Source organism: Alligator sinensis, unplaced genomic scaffold (genome assembly GCF_000455745.1).
Source record: "Alligator sinensis unplaced genomic scaffold, ASM45574v1 scaffold59_1, whole genome shotgun sequence".
In the NCBI taxonomy this organism is placed as follows: domain Eukaryota; kingdom Metazoa; phylum Chordata; order Crocodylia; family Alligatoridae; genus Alligator; species Alligator sinensis.
The window spans coordinates 3,394,190-3,415,289 of record NW_005841878.1 but is presented as its reverse complement, the minus strand read 5'-3'; the positions used below and the strand labels follow the sequence as shown (position 1 = coordinate 3,415,289).

At 41.6% G+C, this 21,100-nt stretch overlaps 1 protein-coding gene across 32 annotated transcripts in view; it reads left to right on the top strand.

Annotated features, from left to right (window-relative positions):
• Positions 1–21,100, top strand: part of ENOX1 (ecto-NOX disulfide-thiol exchanger 1) — a 542,128-nt gene that overhangs the window by 123,061 nt on the left and 397,967 nt on the right. For 3 of the 32 annotated variants that reach the window (XM_025196191.1, XM_025196194.1, XM_025196188.1), the window contains 2 exons: positions 14,522–14,646; positions 14,745–14,872. The exons of 27 other annotated variants lie outside the window; for them this stretch is intronic. The gene's annotated coding sequence lies outside the window, so the exon portion shown is untranslated. The remainder of the gene's footprint in view (positions 1–14,521; positions 14,647–14,744; positions 14,873–21,100) is intronic. 2 more of the 32 variants (XM_025196192.1, XM_025196190.1) reach the window with 1 other exon arrangement.

The window sequence follows — 21,100 nt, the reverse complement described above, 5'->3', positions numbered from 1 at the left end:
AATGGTGTCTTTGTTCTTTTACAGAACCTAGCACAGTAGGGCTTCTTAATACTGCTGTAATATTATTAATAAAAAATGATAAAGCTTTCTTAGCTCATCACTAGTATCCTGTAGTCTACATCACAGGTTCATTTTAATTAAGGTCTGCCTTGTCAATAATTTGCATCTTAAAAGATCCTTGAACAATCAAAATGCAGTTCAGATTCTACAGTGGCATAAATCAGAAATACCAGCACTTGAAAGCAATACAATTGCAACAGTTTTATGCCACTATATGTGATAGCAGATGAGTCCAATAAATGCAGGGGGAATTTAGGTCAAAAGTCAGTTTTTCAATAAGCCTCAGATTATGGTGGTGTGTAACATGCTGGATCACAACAACATGAAGGGAATATTTAGTTATTTGGGGTAAATGCTGTAAGATTCCAAAAAAATACCCTTGGCACATACAGCAACAAGAAGAGTTAATTTCATTCTTGTCATGAGACCTCACAGTGGGAATATTGTGCGTTGCTTGGCTCAGACGTTATTTCCAATAAATATGGAAATAATGGCTCACAGTGCTGCAACCTGTTAGGAGATCTCATGGGAAATCTCATCAGATTATGTGATGGGTTGGAAATTAATGCATGTCTCCCCTGTATTTACACAATATACTATTGTTTCTCTGCCTGCTCATGGGGCAGAGAAAGGGAAAGGGAAAGGTAAACATTACCATCCTAAATTGGTGAGGGGGCTTGCAGCAATACTGTATATCAACAGGAAATAAATGTCCTTGTGTTAAAGTTAAAAAAAATGGACAAAATGATCGTGCACTTTTGCTGCTGTAGACAAGTGGTTCCTAACCTTCCCAGAGTCAGGGCATCCATACTTTTTGAATTTGTTGGCACCCCTAGCTGAGAACCATTGTTATCCTGCCTCCACTTACCTCAGTGGTTCTCAGCCAGGGTGATGCTGTGTGCTTCTGCCTGTATTAGGGTTTTCTGATGACCCTAAAGCAGGCAGGACCAGAGGGACAACTATTAAGTGTTGTGCCCTGTGCAGAGCTCCCCTGTGTCCCTGGAGTGTGATGGGGAGGAGGGAAGGTGAGTGGTCTTACCTGTCCTGGGTGTTCTGCACCCAGATCCTCCAGGCAGGCAGCACAAAGGACTGCTCCAGCCCAGCCTGGACAGGCAGGGCAAAGGGCTTCAGCAGCTGTCATAGTCCTTCCTGGCCTGAACCTGCATTTCCTGGAAACAGAGGGGCACAGGCAGTCCCATCTGCCTCTGCAGGAAGAGTTTCAGGCTCTAGAAGAGTTTCTAGCCTTTCTGATCTGCCTCAACCTGGCTGTGGCAGCACCTATGTGCTGGCACCCCTGGAAGGGGCTTGTGGCACTCCAGTTGAGAACTGCTGCTGTAGATGTTGCAGACATACTGTTGTCTTTGCTTTAAATTACAATGTGTAACCTCATTATACCAAATCATCATCTTTCCTGCAACTCTCTGACTTTCTTCACTTCGTGCAGTCATTATTTTTGAATTATCTGTATGAAAAACTCAAGGGAAAAGGGAAAAAGAAATGGTTGAAGGCTTGCTTTTAGTAGTAAATGTGCCCCACTAGTGTCTCTCCACTTGTCTGTGGTTTTGAACCTAGTCAAAAGCCTCTTCAGTGCTGCTCCAGCCTCACTGCAAACTGGGTTGCAGCTTTGCAGCATTTGGCCTGTTCAGGTTTGTAGGGCTCTGACCAATTCAGGCATATCTATTTTCCATTGATTTAGCAGTGGGCAGAAGGGTTTATCATCCATGAGGGTATGCATATGTTGTCTGGCATTGTTGCTAGTGTGATACCCAATAAGCATCTTACAAACTCTTCAGTGTTGTAAGAATTGTAAGGGCACAGTGAGGATGACCTTTGGCTAAAAGGTTTGAAGGGACTGGAAGTAAGATGATCTTTTAAATGATACATTTCTACTCTGCAGCTTGAACTTCAGCATGTTTTCATGTATATTGTGTAATATAAACAATGGCAGGAATTGGCATAGTATCTGTAATGCCATGGGTAGGGACCTAAATTCATGGCAGAAGTAGTGTGTGCGGTGGCTTCTTTAATCTTGCATGTTCCTCTGCGCACACCTCGCCCCTTGCCCCCTCCTTGCTTTTGATTAGTGGAGGATCCTGCTGCAATCAGCAAGGAAGCTAAAACTGTGGTTTTAAACATGGTTCCATTTTTGCCTCCCCACCAGTCAGCAGCAAACAGCAGGATCGTCCAGGGTCCCTCAGCCAATCAGTGGTGGGAAGCAAAAATGGTGCCATATTTAAACCAGCTTTTGCCTCCCCTGATCAGGAGTGAGCTGCAAATGGGTCCCCTCCACCAGTCAGCGACAGTGTGAGAGGTGCGGGGGAACCTGCAAAATTAAAGAAGCCACAGTGCACCCTACTTCCACCATGAATTTGGTAGGTCACTAGCCATGGGACAAGAGAGAGATGGCTCGTTGGCCAAGTGTGGCTTTCAGTTCTGTCTGTGGGTCTCTGACAGGACACACATATCACAAACGGTGTGCTTCTGGTCTGGCCTGCTAGCTGCATGTAGTGTGCCCTGGCCTGGCCCATGTGCTCCACATGGGGCTGGTCAAAGCAGGCTGCAGAGGACCTGTCTTGGTTGTGTGGTGCATGTGGCATGCAGGGCATGTGGTTTATGGGCATATGGACTGGCCCCATGCCTCTTCTCTGGCCCATAGGGCTAGACCAGTTTGCTACCCCTATCATAGGAGATGGGCATGGGTTACTAAACAGCCTGGGGCAGGCACTTGTATTTTTTAATCCAACCTTAGTTGTCATGTAGCTTTTGCAATCATTGAAGCAAAAGTGAAACTCATGTAGTTCACTTTCTGCACTTTTCTGTTCCCCAGAGGCTGCCCAGTGTCCTAACACCCTCCCAGACTGTATTTCCCCTTCAAGCCTATTGCCTGTGATGCGTTCTGCCTCTTTTCCAGGAGCACCACATTTGGTGTTGGACTTTTCCTGCCCACTCCTATCCTTTTTTATTAGGCTGTCTCCTTTCCCTGATGACTGTCAAGTCCATCTCAGTTCCTTTTCGTTATGTCTGCTTTTCTGCCTCCTCCCCATTCAAATGGCCACTAGCTACAGAAGGTCAGACAAACAGACCAATGATGCCAATCTCATTCTGACCAGAAAACATTTGTGCAGCCTTGTTTGATAAATCAGAATAGGTCAGGTAAAGTTTTCACACAGGAACAATTTTGATTTGTTGTAAGCTGCAGTTCTACTTTAAAAATGAAACTCTAACGCAACAGACCATTGACCCTTGTGTATATCAGCAGTCAGACCTGCTGACATTAGTGTCAAAATAGGATGGATACATGGCCCAGTTTTATTACTCGTGCTGAAAAAGAAGCTGTATGGGGGGAAAAACATATTTTGCTCACTCTTTCTCACACTAATACTTCATAGATTCCTAATTCCTATGACTTAGTAAAACAGAATAATAGAATCATAGAAAATTAAGGCTTGAAGGGACCTTGGAAGGTCATCTATTTTAACCCCCTGCTCAAAGTAGGACCATCCTCAACTATATCATACCAGCCAAGGCTTTGCCTTAAAAACTTCCAAGGATGGAGATTCCACAACCTTTCTGGGTAACCTATTCTAGTGCTTTACTACCCTCCTAGTGAGCAAGTTAGATATTAGGAAAAACTTAAATTTCCCTTGCTACAACTTGAATACACAACAGAATTTTATAAAGTTAATATCCCATACATTCTTCCTGATTGTGACCCATCTGTTCTAACTCCCTTTGTATTTTTTTGTTCTTGGTATTCTTTATAACAGAGAGATTTTGATTTTATATTTCATTTGTAACCATGTGTGTGTCCTCTTGTTGCAAAAAAAGAAATACAGTCCAGTATGCTGTTGGGTTTTTTAACAAGAATGTCACTTGCAAATCAAGGGAAGTGATTCTTTTGCTCTGTTCAGCTCTGATGAGGCCTCATCTGGAGTACTGTGTCCATTTTTGGGTCTGACACTTGAAGACGGATGCGGACAGACTAGAGAGAGTCCAGTGCAGAGCAACACAAATGATTAGGGCTAGGGACAGACATTCAAGAAGCTTGAGCCTGAATTGATTCAATCTTTGTAGGCTAGTCTAACCTATCTAGGCTGACTCAGTTTGTAACTGCACAGACATCGCCTCTGGACTGAAAAAATGCAGGCACATGCCTGCAGTGGCTCAGGCTAGAAGCCTGAGGGTGCTAGAATAGCCCTCCCTTCCCTTCCACAGAGCTGAGCTGAGGGGGGCGTGGCCAGGCCATGGCAGGATGCTCTGATTAGAGAGAGGTCCTCCCTTGTTGGTCATCAAGGGAGCCAGGGATTTATACAGTAGGGACCATTTATCACCCCATCAGCAAAACAAAGGGATCTCTCATGAGTTCAGGCTCTTCTTAAACAACTTTTTCCAAGGAAGGAATGGGGGAACGTTACCAGCTACCCGTGGATTGGCTCCAAAGAGCCCTAAGTGCCTGTCTGCCTTTGTCCTGTCTGCCATAGTATGGACTGTAGCCAGCATGTGGTATGCTAGCTAAAGCTGAGAGGTGTCTATGTAAGTCAGAGGGGATAATCCCTGCTTCAGCACTGAGTGGTGAGGGGGAGGAGGGAGCAGGAGGAAGCCAGACAGACCCTGGTGTACATGAAGTCTCTGCTGGAACTGCAGTGAGGGAGCAGAGGGGAGGGGCCAGCCCAAGTCCTTGGAGCAGAGAGGCCTGCCCAGCCCAGCCCAGAGAGTATGCTGGGATGCTGGGGGACTTTTGATTTAACTTAAACCAGGAAGGGGTCTGGGATAGACATTGCATAAACTGGTTTGACCCAAATCAGTTAAGTGTGATAGTACATTCAACTAGGTTGTTTATCTCAAATTGGATTCAGCCATTTTCAAACTGGTTTATGTGCACTGAACGTCTGTTCTGTTACAGGTTTAAACCAGTTTCTGATCACTTAAACTGGTTTATGTATAATGTCTGTCCCTAGCCTAGAGGTCTGGCTTATGAAGAGAGATCGAAAGAGAGTTATGGTTACTCCAGTGTGGAGAAGAGAAGACTGATCAGGGTGTAGGAGGGGGTTGATAAGAGTCTTCAGGTACCTGAAAGGTGATTATAGAGACGATGGAGCTGGGTTTTTCCTTGTGGCTGTAGGGTGATATATTGTCAGTGAAATTTTTTTTAAACTAAATTCCACTCCTCTAACTCCAGTAATGAAAGAGGGACTTGGTTATGGAGGGACTATTGAGAGGACAAATGCAGGACAATAAGGTTGCAGAGGTATGTAGCTGTGGGTCTGGAGAATTTTATGACTGTTAGTGATGCATGGTATGGAAAAAACTCAGCTAGACTCTGAGTTGACTTTGAATGTGTAAGGTTGGAAGTTCAAGAAGAAGTTGGGTTTTTTTTAAACTTGTAAACCAAACTACTTTCCAGTTGGACAGTTTTTCACTTTTTCCATAGATAAATTTGATAATTTAAATATGCCTTTTCACATTTTTCAAGTATTGCAAAAATTCAAACCTGAATAGTGTTTTTGTATTTAAAGGGAAACTCAAAAATATTTTTAGTACAGTTATTTATCATTTGTCACTTTAGATCAAAATTAATAATAAAGTATATACATCATAGCCTCTATGCTTAGTATTTTTTAAAGTTTGAATACACAGAAATTCCCCCAGTTTGGAAACTGTGCTGTTTAAAACATTTTTGGTTTCATGTACTATAATGTGTATTTGTTCAAACAAAGAAATGCTTATCTGTTGAAAAGATAGTGGTGATAAATTACTTCAGCTTTCATGCTTACCTACTATTTTCTCTTGGCATTAAATTCCTGGCTGAATCTATTGAGTAGATAGATCTAGACTCAAAAAGTTAACCTGATCTCTTTTTCAGCAGACTTTCTGTGGCCTGATGATAAAAAAATAAAATTAGACTTCCAAAACACCATCACCATAGAATAGTTTAGATGTCCCTTGATGGAAAAAGGATGGTGGAGTTTTTTTTTTTCCTAGCCATATTAATTTTTAAAAGGTGTGTAGGGCCTCTACCTCCACTTGTCACAAGTGTGCCAGGTTATGTATCAACAGTATAAGTAACTGAATCCAAACAGCATGTAAGTTATTGTGCTTTCCATACTCTCCATAGCTAATTATGGGCATTACTGCATACGCTGTGTTAATCTTTCTGAAAAATTACTGACTCCAGAGTAAGATTTTTACTACCAAAAATCATCTCATTCTTTGTAATTTTTAAAGTTCAAGAGCCTGTTTTATTTTTCATCAGACAGCAAATTTCTCTATGTTTAACACAAAGTATGCCTGACTTGTGTGCTTCATTTACTGACTTATTTTGAGATACATTTTTGTCCCCATAATGCATAAGGAAGGTCTAAATGCTGTGCAGAATGGGAACATACAGTTTAAAAGGAGAAAAAAATGGACCAATCAATTGAAAAACTGGAAGTGAACAACATAGAAATTAACAGTATCGGAATGTTTACAAGTTGTCTGAGGTGTTAAATAATAATTGGGGTCACTTACACCATTACTGATCAGTGGACTTCATTTATTGCAGTCATTGCCAGATCAAATACCATATTATGATCCTTCACATAAGGGATTGTGAAATTCTTGAATGCTGCCCTTTATCTCAGTCTTCTGAAATGATTTTTCACACTTTGTTTTATGTCATTCCCTTTTCTCATGTCAGGTGGCGTGATTTGCCTAACAGCATAAAGGAAAATTATGAAAGGCCTCCAGTCTTGTCTTATATCTGAAACTGGAGAAACCATAGCTTAGTGGCTAGAGCACTTGGAGTAAGACACTTTGGGCTCTGTTCTTTGCTCTACCATTGATTCATTCTGAGACTTTTGCCGGCACTGGATTTAAGACCCAGATACCTTATTCTGGGTGTACCCAAACCCTCAGACTGACCACAATCCCTCTATTTGATAATAGGCAAATTTAAATGATACATAGTGATAGCAGATAAGAATAATGCAAACAATTATTGCATTATATATATATATATAATTGCATTATATATCTACCAGTCCCAGGGTTCACAGAGTCTAGATATGTCTGACCAGCTTCACCCTGAGGTGCTTTCTTGAAGGTCAGATGTCAGCATCCTGGATGTTGGAGGCCAAGAATCACCCCCCTGCCCACCCAGTGGGGTGGATGAGATGGACCTTTGGTGTGCCCTCTGTCCATGGTGGCCTCAGGTTCCCCTCTTGGGGACCTTTTGCTGCTCTGAAATCTCTCCTTTTATATCCTTTTCCCTCTGTGATGACTCTTCGTATTTGAGCATCATTGATTGGTCTCCTTTTGATTGTCATACTGTCCACATTCTGTCCTGTCAGCATATTCCTTTGTTTCACAAACCCATCACATGCACACATCCTAATTTGGGTTTTTCTGGTGTCTCCCTAATTGGTCCTTCTACGAAAACCAGAACTCTTAAGGGCCTTGCAGTTGGGCACTGACCTGGCCAATGTGGCAGAGTCCCTTATTTCTGTTATGGAACAGTGTGGTATATGTCCTTAATTTCCCAGTCTCTGTGTCTGTTTGCTGCTTGCCTGTGTTGGACATGGTGGGTTTTGAAGGAAACTTGTCACAAACAGGCTTTTAGAAACCAATTGACCCTTGCCATTGCCCTGGACCATTGTTCTAATGCATATCTACTCTACCTACAAGCCAATTCCCAAAAGCAAACCTTTAAATAATAAATTATAATAGCATTTTCTAGCCATCAGCTTTGTACAGTCACAAATATTGTCTGTGCTCATTTCCCAACCTGTATTATGAGGATAATGACACTAATCATTGATAATGTAAGAATAATACTTGAAAAGTAGTAGTATTGTAAAATATTAGTGCTCATATAGACCTTTTCATAAAGAACAGTTGCTTGCAAGATTCATTGGGATCATTATTAAGGTAGGTACTAGTTAGTTCCTCAAAGTCCTGAAATGAGATCCTTTTTAATGCATGATCCTGCAAAGGGAAGAATACCCTTAACTCCCATTGAAATTTTTGTAAGTTGAGGGAACTTCACACTTTTCAAGGTTTGTGCCATATCACATTAGATACTCTGAGCTAGACTTTGGTATACCTCATGAAAGCTTTTTTCTGTTTTCTCCACAATGTGGGCTGTAGTTCTGCCACTTCGTGTTCATTCAGGTCCTTAAACAATTAGGTTTCTAGTGTGTTCGTGGCCAAAGAAAACATCCTCAGTTCAAGAGCTGCCTGACAAAATAGGTTTAAAATGTTACTTCCTAGTAGAAGCAATGTGAGGAAATTAGTATCTGTCTGGAATGAACAGCTAATAATTTAACAAGATGCTGTTCTCAAAACCCTCTTCAGCTCTTAAAAAAAATGTGTACTGGGGGTGCATTGGCTTTTAGAAGGAGGAGAATGCACATTCATTAAGATATTTTGTTATTTAAATGTATGTGCTTTCTGCTAACCTTAGCCAGGAATAAAGGTGGCTCTCCTTAGAAAACATGTTAAAGTGTTCTTTGCTAGAAATATTGAAGCTGTGTTTTGACCTTGCTGTTTGTCTATTGGTAACTCACACAAATGGGCACAATCCCCAGAAAAATGACAGCAGGCAGGAGTTAAACAAACAAAAGAACCACATCTGCTTATTGCTGCAAGGGGTTACACAACAACTCGCCTCCTGCTGATGATGAAGCCGACTTCTTTCTTGAACTGCTTCCTTAACTGGGAATCCTTCTCATAATAGGAGGATTTATGTTTTTTGTGGCCTTTCAGGGATTTTGCTGTGCAGAGCTCACTTGCAGCCAGTTTGTTACTTTTTTCTTGAAAATCTTGTGAATATTTCAATACGGGATTTGTAGAAGCAAAGACTTCTACATGATGGTCAAGAATGGTTTCAAAATGACATGCCATCTGGTACAATATGGTTCATTCCACAGGTAGAAATGTTTTGATGAGCTTTAAGGAATGGGTCTCTGGGAGGTGTGGTTTAATAGTATCCAGAACATGACCAAATCCTTTCTGTATCAGATAAATCATCCCGAAGTTCTTTTTGTTGCACTGGCTGAATTTTAATAGTGGGTTGCTGCAAGACCCCAAGTCAGCCTGCCCACATGTCAGCGCTATATATGAAAATTTCTTACAGAAAAATTAAGGAAGCAAAGAAATCTTTCCTGGTTAGGTAACTATTACTATAATTCTAAGAGGTAAGATCCTTTTGAGATTAAAATTTTAGCAGAGAAACAATCTGATCATAGCCACACTACCTTTCTGCCTCGTATTATATGTCTTTCTCTAACATGGTCAAGAAACTGAAATGCTCTGTGATTAGTAGCCTGTCCTCATCCTGACTTTTTCCTAATGACAGCCTTGTTTGCTTTCATCAGTAACCTGATACCCTTCAAAATATCCTGATGCAAAACATGGACATTTTATATATCATTCTATATTTGGAAACAGCAGAGTAATTCTCAAAGTCCCACTGATTATGTTGTATAGCAACCGTATAAAGCTATTTCTGCTGTGTGGAAGGCTGGTTGCTGTTTGGCAAGCTGCAGAAGAAGCTTCTTTCCAATAACAGTGTTTTTCTTTTATCCCAGAGTGCAATATTATTTTTTCTAGTGGTGTGATTAGCTTTGTGTATATTTTCTTCACTAAAGAAATATTATAATATATTTATAATATAATGAGAATTAGAATAATTCAAGTGATGTGTACATTCAAGTTTTTTTGGCTGTTTCTTAGCAATAATTGTTGCATAAAAAGTCTTGACTGAATACTAATTATTAGATTAAAAGAAAACTGGTCCAGGTCTTACGCTTAGGCTTTATACAGCATTAAATGTATAATAATTTGTATTGCCATTGTTGAATTCAGATTAATTTAAAAAATGGATTTCCCATGTATGTTGATTTGATTGTAGAAACACTGATACTTTTAATGGAGTGAGCACAGGTGGGTTATGGGAAGATTGAGGTCTTGGAAACTCATGGACCCACAGAGCTTGAGTTCAAGAAGCAGATGTTGGGGCATCAGAAAGCATCCAGAACAAGAGTGAGCAATTTTTTGGGCCCGTGGGCCACATGGGGAATATTGGCGAGCTGTTATGGGCTGGGTCAGCACCCCTGCCTCATCCCCACACAGCAACTCGCCAAAACTGCCTATGTGGGCAGTGGTGTTCAGGAGCGGGATGGGCAGGTGAGGCCAAGAGCATAGGGCAGGGTCATGGGCCATTGACAGTGCAGACCCAGAGCCAGGTCGCCCCTGTGATGGGTGCGGGTTCTGTGGGCAGGGGCCTGCAGGGAGCAGATGGCAGCTCTGCCCTGCCCTGGCCTAATGCAGTCACTGACCCACAATCCCGGCCCAGGCCCTGGCCCCAGCTGCAACTCCCTGCCAGCCTCTGCACCCTGCCTGTGTGGCTCCCTGCCCAGCATGCAGCTGGGTGGGGAGCTCCATCTGGGGCTAGCATCTCAGGACAGTGACAGCATGGGGTTGGAACTGGAACTGGAAGCTGCAGCTGGGTCTTGCTGAGGAGCCACAGCACCCATGAAGGGGAAAGGAGGGCTGCAACCCCCGTGGAGGGAGCTTGGGAGCCAAGTGGGGGAGGCAGGGGCAGGAAACGGCCACATATTACCACCGAACCCACCAAATGGGGGGAATGTAGCCTCCCTCCTCTTGCCCATTTCCTCCCCTGGCCTGGAGTGTGTAGACTCAGCGACAACTCCACATCACTCAGTGTTCGCCCTGCCACACACTTGGAAGTGGTAGCCAGGGCCAAGAGAGGCAGGCAGTGCTGGGGCACCCCTGTCTTGTGCCAGCCCCTTGGCCTGGGATTTTGTGGCAGCAGTAGCCCCCAGCCCTGACAGCTCAGTGCGGGGCATAGTGATACAGAGCGGATTGGTGTAGTGGCAGTGGCGGGAGCCTCAGTGAGGACACTGTGTCTAGGGGCTGGTCTGCATGGAGACTGGACAGCAGTGTTTGGGCAAGGCAGGACCAGCTGCATGCACCATGGCCCGGGCTGCTTCCATGCCTGGGCCACGGGACCTGTTGCAGCCTGGGCAAAATTCCTCTGTGGGCCAGATCTGACCCATGGGCCATATTTTGTCCATCCCTGATCCAGTATCATTAATGCTATGAAGGAGAAGTAGTTAATGGATGTGACAAATGCACATTTGGATGCAGACAAGGAACTTTCCATAGTTGTAAGGCCCCTTGACTGGATTATATCCATGTCCTATTTTGTTAGAACTCTTACTGTGCACAGCAGTAGTTATAAGGGTGCATTACATTGCTGCTGCTAAAGAGGAGGAGTAGATTATTACTGTGCCAGAGGTTGAGACTCTCAAAGATCCTGGGCCAAGCTTCCTTCATATTGCTGGAGACCAGCTTTTTTGCCAAGTAATTGCTTGTTACACTTTGTTTTGTGGTGATGTCACTACTTTACAGAATGGCTAAAAATATTAAATGAAATATGCTAAAAGTTACCCTTTAACCAGAAAATGCCTTTTGCGCAGTAGCCTATGTGCTGCAACATTGTTTTGCCAAGGTTGCCAAATAGACGGATTCCATAGATAAAAGGAAAAAGAGAACAAGCAAAGCAGCAGCCTTTCCTCCCTGTCCCCCCGCCTAGTCTTCAGCCCACAAGGAATGGTGATAGCATGTTTATAAAAGTGCTTTTTGGTTCTGGGTGTGTAACCTGCATATTTATTTCCATCCTAAAGAAATCCAAAAAATACTTTGTTGTGTCCCAGCAGTGTGGAGAGACTTGGCCAGACACAGAGCTCTGAGTATGTATTTGAAACCTAAGCACAGGGAAATTTTAAACAGTGAGTCTGAATGAATTATTCAACAACAAGATCTGTAGAAACAGAGGTGTAATTATGTACTTTAAGATGGAGGCCAACAACCATTTTGAATGGCAGGCTGGTGCTTGTGTTCTGGCAGGTGCCACAGGCCACTTAGTCCCTCTGCAGCTCTCCAGCCGAGCCCTTCCTGCTCTGTGCCACTTTCTCCTACTGAAATCTTTGCATACCACATGGCATCAGAAAGTGTGGCCAATGCAAGTGGAAAATGGCTAATTTAGTGGCAAGGATGAGTGGAGTTGCAGGAGGGCAAGAGAGACCAGCCCTTGGCACAGAGCAATGTGTGCTGGCGTGGCAGCTGGCAGTTTAAATCGCATTCCTTTTAGGGGCTGGTGTGCGTACAATCATGTGTCGGTAATTTTCACCCTGCCCCCCTTCCTCCATCCCTCAGGCCTAATCTGGCCTACAGGCCAAACATTATTGACCCTTTCTTTAAGGAACTCTATATTTTAATGTTGAATATAACTGGAATTGTCTTCTTTTACTGTGGTTTGCAGTAATGCAAGGCCTAGTGTGTTAAGTGTAATAGTCATCAGTAAAAAATATCTTTTAAATGGTGCAACAAAGCCAAGAACACTTTGGTTTCATAACAGCTCTTGCAAATTGCCTCACCACTATGTTCCTACTAATATAACTTGCATTGTTTGGGGAGTTGCTACCACAGTGCCCTCTGCTATTAGAGTTCTGGCACAGTCTTACAGTGGGTCAAAAGGTGACACGTAGTTTTTGCATGCCAAAAAGAAGAGACCAGGTTTCAGTCCACAAGAGAAACGTATATGAAAGTACAGGATTTTTTTTTCCATCTCCCCACAAGCATAGCAGAATTGAAGGTAGATTGTGTATGTGGTAGAGGGAGGAATCACAAGGTTGGAACAAGATTCTGCAATTTATCAATGCCTTGCGATGGTAAAAACAGGATATAAGAGGACTCAAACTAATGGAGGAGTCATCTTAAGGATATTTCCTTGTTTTGTGGTTGCTTTCTAAAAGAACCCAATGTAGATCTGGAGTCAAGGTTTCCTTTGTGTGGATGGTAAATATATTTTTGAGAAATAAGTGAAGTTCAAATGCAACAGGATGTACAGTAGTCAAGCTCAGTGACTAAGAAACTGTTTGAAAAGTAGGAGAATATATAGAAGAAGAAAGCAGGCTTGAGTATATTTATTTGAACCTGAAGTGATCACAGATGGACAACTCTAGCCATTATCTTTTCTTGTAGGCATCTTGCTTTGCAGATCTTCTGCATCATAGAATCATAGAAAAGTAGGGCTGGAGGGGGACCCCTTGGGGTCAAACTGTATAAACACCTGCTCAAGGCAGGATCATTCCTGACTAAACCATTCCAGTCCAATATAACCTCTCTTAAAAACTTCCAAGGATGGAGATTCCATAATTTCTCTGTGTAGCTTTATTCAGTGCTTAACCATCTTCAAAGTGAGAAACATCATTTTAATATAAAACCTAAATGTACTGCAATTTAAGGCCATTTCTCCTTGGCCTGTACCCTGTGGCCACAAATAATCTATCTCCAGTGAGGTCTTTCTTTAGTGTACACTTTGCAAAAGTCTGAAGAGGCCTCCTTGGGGAGGATGTAGAATAAACAGAATTTGGTTGAATTTTCAGTGGAGTTTTTGTGGTCTTTCTCTGGGAAGGGATCATCAGGAATAGAATCCTAAATAGTCATTAGATTTTCTTTGCAGAGTATTACATACTGTTGAAACTTGAGCCAAATAATAACCTCATCCATATTTTAAAATTCTTCACCGATCTCAGTGGGAATTTGGTATGTATTTCTCCGGGCAGAAATGGCCTAAAAGTTGTGAGATATTTCAGATGCATTTATCTACTGGGCTTGCTTTTGTTGAACTAAAATAACTGTATATTGCAATAATATTGAAAAAAAAAATCAAGAAATATTTACTTTCATTTTCTGAAATCTGTTTAAGTACACTTATGCTTGATTTGTTAGTATCATTTATTTGTATCTAATAGTATTGAGAGAACATGGCTTGATCAGGACTTATTGTACTGTGTGTTTGAGAAAGTTCTTGACCTAAAGAACTTACAGACTAAAGAGAGAAAACTAGATGTTTGGGGGTAAGGGGTTGCAATCTGACTTTACAGACTGAGTGAAAAAATGGGATGTCCTGCAACTGAGATCTTGAATGCCACAGTTTTTGTATTTTGAGTGAAGATTAGCTGAAGGGATGGATAAAAGAAGACCAAAGTGACAGTGAAGGGAAGAGGATAAAAATAATTAGATAAATGGGGAAAGATTAAAAAGCATGGAGAACAACAGGTGGTGTGAGTTGGAAGTGAAGAGATGGTGAGGGAATGGGCAAGAGAGAGGCGGCTGCCATCAGCACATGGAGGAAAAACCCAGAGTAAATATCCTGTCAGACACTGGATTAGCCTGTGAAGGAGGGATCTACAAAACTTGTCAGGGATTTCAGTATTTAGTTGGGTTTCTAGCTCATACTGATATCGGTGTTGCTGTATCTTTGCTTTTGTTGTTACCCACACTAGATAAAAGCTCACTTGGATATGCCTTCTTTGTGCTGCAGTCATGCATGGAATTACAGTGTAAGGAGACCCAGTATCATAAGGCTACTTTTCTTTGTTCATGCTAGTATAGAAGAGCCTCCTACAAAAATCTGCAGTAGCGAAGACTTTTTTGACCAGATTCTCACTCTGGCTACAATCCAGCTTCCAAATGGTATACACAGCTTATAGGATAATTTCCACCTTTGTTTAGGTAAGCAGATACAGTTATAGGCAGCTAATTACCCAATTTGTATACACAAAATTAGAATTCATATTTGGATACTAAGTCTGTTCCTTCTCCTAACTTAGATGGCATAACTGTCGTTCATCGTTTTTCACCTGCACCATTACTGAATGCTGCCGTGTAAATCGTAGAGTGGAGGCTGGTGCTGTCATCCAGCTATGACACTTAAATCTTAATGGTTCTTTACCAAACAGTAAGTTACCCCATAAAGGACTGTCCTTCAGTAAAACATTTTAAAAATAAATCAGAAGTTTGAAATGAGCTTATTGAAATAAGCAAGGTGAGTTAGAAGGCAAACACCAACTTTGCTGGTAAAGACTTCATTAAGGTGGCCTGATTTAGGAGTACGATAAAAAGTAGAACAAGGATGAGACAAGGCTTCCCAATGATTTACTTACTGCGTACATGATTAATGTTTTCCTCTGTTATTTTTAATAACAGTTTACTCTATCGTTACTGATAGGAAAAATAGGACTATGATATTTCTTCAGCAATGATGGGAGGGATAGGACAACTCAAAGATACTGTAAGAGTTGTTATGATTGCAAATTACTTTAAGGTGCCTGTAGACATGCTGCTTGGCTGCTCGATGTGCTGTAGTTACAGCGTGTCAGAGCAGATTCAATTAATCAAGTCTGCTGGAGTGTGGTAATTACCACGCTCCAGCCTCCGTGTCTCATGTAACAGAATCCATACGCTTCAAAATATTGGTGGGTGTGCTTGAACAAAAGCTTAACGAATGAGCTTTAGTTCAAGTGCCCCTGCTGCCATTTTGAAGCGTGGGGACGCTAATACCTGAGACTGTGGCACTTTAATTAAAGCTGCTCTCAGAGCTCTTCTAGTTAATTTGCCCGCGCCCCCACTCCACCTCTATAGAGGTGCATGTGTAAAAGTGCTCCTAAATTCTTCAAGATGAAGTTACATTGTATGGGATGTTTTGAAATAATGTGACCTGAATTGGAAGGATGCCAGTCCAACAGACATTGATGTAGTACTTGTACTTTTCTAACTTCTAGATGCTCCTTATTGCATGTTAATTTTTTCTATTGTGCATAATTTTGTGTGCTTGTGTTGACTGTTTAGATTGTGGGTATCCGTGCCCTTTCTTCAGGGCCTTAAAAACCTTCCTAACATCTTTCCCAAGCTATACAATTACTTATGAAAACTATACTCCCACTTTCAGCATATTGTTAAATATTGTAGTTTTGTTATTCACATTTGAAAATGCGGTCCTGCGATTGCTTGTCATGAGAGGATCTCAAAGAACATATGTGACTGGCAAATTTATAATGGTACTGCTTCAGATGGGCTGTTACTTAAACCCAAAAGCAATGTCGCTGCCATTGATATGACATCCCAGGCAGGTTCATTAGCATGTTGGGAGGCTAATTGTTTCTGTCACTCAGCCGTGTTAATTAGCCAAACCTATATTACTTTACCATGTAGGCTTGACCAAAGAGCTTTTCAAATGTTAGGTTGCATTTCCAGGGTTGTTGGAGCTAAATTTAAATATATTTCCACATGGATATTTGTGTGTTATGTGAGGTTTTGGAGAGGATGGTCCAGAGGTAATAGGTAGTGCTGACACTTGAAAACATGTAATGCAAATCAGTAAGATACGTACTGTTGGCTACTAAAACACATGGCTTCCCCTTTATGCACACACATGCCCTGGATTAGTAATACCATAAGAACCCCATTATGGATATGGAAAAAAGGCACCAGAGTTGTTGATGTTATTCTGTAAAAAAGAACAAGCACATAGAAAGAGGATGCCGCTTAGTAAATGGTTCTTAATATTATTTTGTGGTTTCTATCCATCTAGATTAATTGCTCTGAAGAAATAAAGTAGTGTATCTGACATCAGATGATATATCTATCAAACACTTTAATCTGGATATGATTTGTTTATTTATATTATGAGTGAGACCTTCACACTTATTGTACATCAGGGCTATTGCAGTGACAGGAGGGAAAAGGGTTATGGTGGCTCCTGCAATGTAACAAACTTCAATCTGTAGTTCCCTTTAAAAATAATAATTATTAGGAATTTTAATCCAATTATGCTAGCAGGCCTGGGAATTAGTAAACTTTCATTTTGCTGGTATTGTGTGAAATATTACTTGAGCTGTGCAGCTGAATAGCTATAGAGGATTTAATTATGATAGCTACCGGTATTTTTTAGAACATCAAAGACCTAGTTAGAGATTATGAAGTCAGATGTGCACCATGAAATGAAAATTGATCACAATTATTTGGATATTTGACATGTTTACCAGGCAAAGATGTGATTGTTGAATACCTTCTACTAGAAATTTTTAGAACTTTCCCAACAGTTGCTTTTACCTACTAGAGTATGAATTTGCCCTAGACAGAACTGGTTAAAAAAAAATGATAGCATCTAATTAGTCTTGTTATACTCAAGTATTTGTTCTTGTATGTACCAAGGCAAGAAGTAAGCTCCCTTTATTTAAATGGGTCAAGATTTCCTAACTGCCCTCTGTGGTTTTCTTCAGAAACAATTTAAGATTTGAAAGCAGTGTAACTAGCCTTTCAATCTCCTTTATGAAGCACGGGTGCCAAGAGACTATGGTTATTATCACTTCACCTGTGAATTGATAGGTATCCAGTTTTTAATATAACCACACATTCCCAAAGGTGGCCCTGATCAACCTGGTCTTTGTGATGGTGTATTTATTAACTAGAAGAAATTCCTGAAATCTTCACCCTTGGGTAGGAATACTAGGTCTCGTATCTTCTGTTGGCTGCAGCCATTAGATGGTGCCAGCCATTCGCAAGATTGTGAGAAGCCATAGAGATAAACATTATATATTATAAGCAGATAATATCTATCAATTTTTCCTTGTAATGCATTACATTCTGGTGTTGTAGTAACTGATAATGTAAAAAACCAAACATGTTGCACTGAAATTGCAGCACTAGTATGACTGACCTCTCTAGTCAGAATCATCTACTCTTTAGTCAGAATCTCTGCTAGCGTAAAAAGGTAAAACGGCACCACTGGCACCAGTCCAGTTTCCACTAACATAATGTATGACTCCAGGTACAAGTACTATGATAACTTTAGAACTTCTCTACCCATTATACTTTTCAAACTGTTCCTAAAAATGTTTTTTTGTTTTGTTTGTTTTGTTAAATCCACATGATGTCCTGTGAACAATCATGAGAACAATTTATACAATTTTTAGGAACAGCAGATTGGTGCAGTGTGTTTCCTGAAGATAGCTTTCGGTTACAGTAAATCAGAGACTCCTATTATTCGACACTAATAGGTTATAATTATATTAGTAGATGAGTTTGAAAAATGTCCCTTTATATGGGAGTACCACTAAAGACGCATTCTGTTGGGAACAACACTACACAAGTAGAGGATAGATTAGACCTCTTCTGCCTTAACAGGCTTTTCCAATTCTGTGAAGTCCACAAAGGAAATATTTAGCAGAAAAAAGCAGCTTTTGCTGGAACACAGTATAGTTTACACAAGAAATGGAAGTAGATCATTCTAGACCTAATGGAAACTTATTTAGTCAGCAGTACCAGGTTACATTCGGAAAGGGTGCGCCTGTTTTCCTTCTGACAGCTGTTTAAAGAAAAATGTAAAATTCCCTTTTATGAAGCAGTACTACAGTGTTATAAAGCTAGCAACTCATATTCCTTTTGTTCTTTCTCCTTGTATTGTATTTTTACATGGGGAAAATTGTGATTTTCTTAAGGAAGGTTCCAGTGGAAAGCAAAATATGAGGAATTTGAGGAAATATAGTTAAGACTTCGTATTGTATATACAGAAAAGTTTAGCCCTTATGGAACTACAGTGCTCGCAATGATCTAAAGTGTGTGTGTAAACAGTATATATAAATTGCATAAAAAGTTTTTCTTTCCCAAACCGGTCAGTTTATCTAGAGAGGAGTGACTAATAACTTGAATGGTAAAAAGGGAATATTTATGTCTTAGGGTCAAAAAACTATGTACTGGTGATTAATAAAAATACAACTGGAAGACAGTTGTTTTGAATCACATTTCTGAGAGTTTTCCCTAATTTATTTCCTCTTCCACTTGGGTTTGCATGTCTAGTAACATTTCATGTCCCTTGAAAATTGCATATTGAAACTAATGTTCCCAATAATAATGCATTAAGTTGGAAAGTGTTAGATCTCAGACATACTAAGTAGTTTCATAAGCAGTCTGAATTTTTATTCTTCCTGTATACCTCTGAATAGAGTATATCCCAGCATTGAAATGAAATATGGTATAAAGAACTGATGTGTGATTGTTTTGAAAATGTAGGTAGACAGATGTTGCCATGTCTGCTAGATAGCAGGGGAGATCTCTAGTGCATTGAATAAAAGGTTGAAGTTGCTGCATTAACTTGGTTTTCTTTTCTTTGTTGGTGAGAATTTTTTTTTCCCTTTGGTGATTGATACCCAGGTACAGGTGCACATTTTAATATACACGTTGTCAGAATGGCAATTTTTCAGTTTGCTTCTTCATGACACTTACAGGGGAATATGTGTGCCTTATTTGGTTCACTGTAATATTCTGTCACGTTTCAAAATTATTTTACTTCTAGCATTCTGTGCATTTAGAAATTCACCTATAGGCATTGTGCCTGCTTCTGTCCATGCCTGAAGGTGAGAACTGAGCTTAGATGAGATTGAAGTGGTGAACAGGCCCTATGGGCATTTTGGCTAAGTACAGGCATTCAGAAAGCCTGAGATAGAAGCGCTTTAACTTTTGAGCTTTAATCTAAGCTCTTGAAGTTAGGTCGAGAACAAATAGAACAGATGCTGGTGGAGCAGGGCTTGGAGCCTGCTTGCATGGCCGAGCCCAGCTGGTAGGTGGGGTTCTTGCATGATACCCAGGGTGCCCCATGGGTGTATGTGTGCGCGTGCACATGTATGTGTCTTGGATGCCTGAGTCGTGTGTGTGTGTGTATGCATGCACCCCAGACACCTGAGTTCTGTGTGTGTGTGCGTGTGAGATGCCTGGGCTCTGTATATGTGCATGCATCTCAAACACCTGGGTTCTGTGGGGGGGAAGCGTGGTTCTGGTTGTGTACGTGTCTCTCCCAGGTGCCTAGGTTCTGTGTGTGTGCACCTCGCGGAGGCCTGAGTTTTAGTGTGTGTGTGTGTGTGTGTCCTGGATGCCTGGGGGGTGTGTACGCGTGTGTGTGTACATGTGTGCGCACACACATACACACAGGCAGAACACAGGCGTCCAGGGCATGATTGGGCCACCAAGTTTCACATGGCCAATGAGGATGATACCCTCATGTTGCATAGTTCCTCGTTCTCCAGGGTGATAGAGAGTGAGTGCTATGCTCCTGGGGTCCTCGATTTTCATCATTGGTGACATCATCTTCCCGATAATCATTTGGGGTCCAGCCTACCCCATTCTAACCTGACTTATGAAGCCCTATGGGGGGCTGCTGGACTGACTTCAATTATGGACTGGGCCTGGCATTATGAGTATGCATGGTGCATGGATAGGCGAGAGGGTGAGCCCCCCACTAGTGTTGGGGAGGGGGAGCTGTTTATGTGCAAGTGCTTTGGGTATCTGTACTTAGGCTTGAATCTACCATGGACCACATCATGGCTTTGAGAGAGAGAACAAGGATGTGTCAATTATGCAGATTTATGATCCCACTGAATGAGACATGTTCTCTTAAGTGACCAAGAGCCAAGGCGGTACAGACTAATCTAGTCTCTTTTTATGGCCAGTTTACAAAATGCCTGGACGCAAGAGTAGGGGTTGACGTCATATACTTAGACTTCAGGAAGGCCTTCGATATGGTATCCCACACCATACTGGTGAACAAGTTAAGAGGCTGTAACTTGGATGACTACACAGTCTGGTGGGTGGCGAATTGGCTAGAGGGTCGCACCCAGAGAGTTGTAGTGGATGGGTTGGTATCCACCTGAAAGGGTGTGGGCAGTGGGGTCCCGCAGGGCTCGGTCCTAGGACCGATACTCTTCAATGTCTTCATCAGCGACTTGGACGAGGGAGTGAAGTGTACTCTGTCCAAGTTTGCGGATGACACAAAAATGTGGGGAGAAGTAGACACGCCGAAGGGCAGGGAACAACTACAGGCAGACCTGACCAGGTTGGACAAATGGGCAGAAAACAACAGAATGCAATTCAACAAGGAGAAATGCAAAGTGCTGCACCTAGGGAGGAAAAATGTCCAGCATATCTACTGCCTAGGAAATGACCTGCTTGGTGGCACGGAAGCGGAAAGGGATCTTGGAGTCCTAGTGGACTCCAAGATGAACATGAGTCATCAGTGTGACGAAGCCATCAGAAAAGCTAATGGCACTTTATCGTGCATCAGCAGATGCATGAGGAACAGAACCAAGGAGGTGATACTTCCCCTCTATTGGGCGCTGGTCAGACCGCAGTTGGA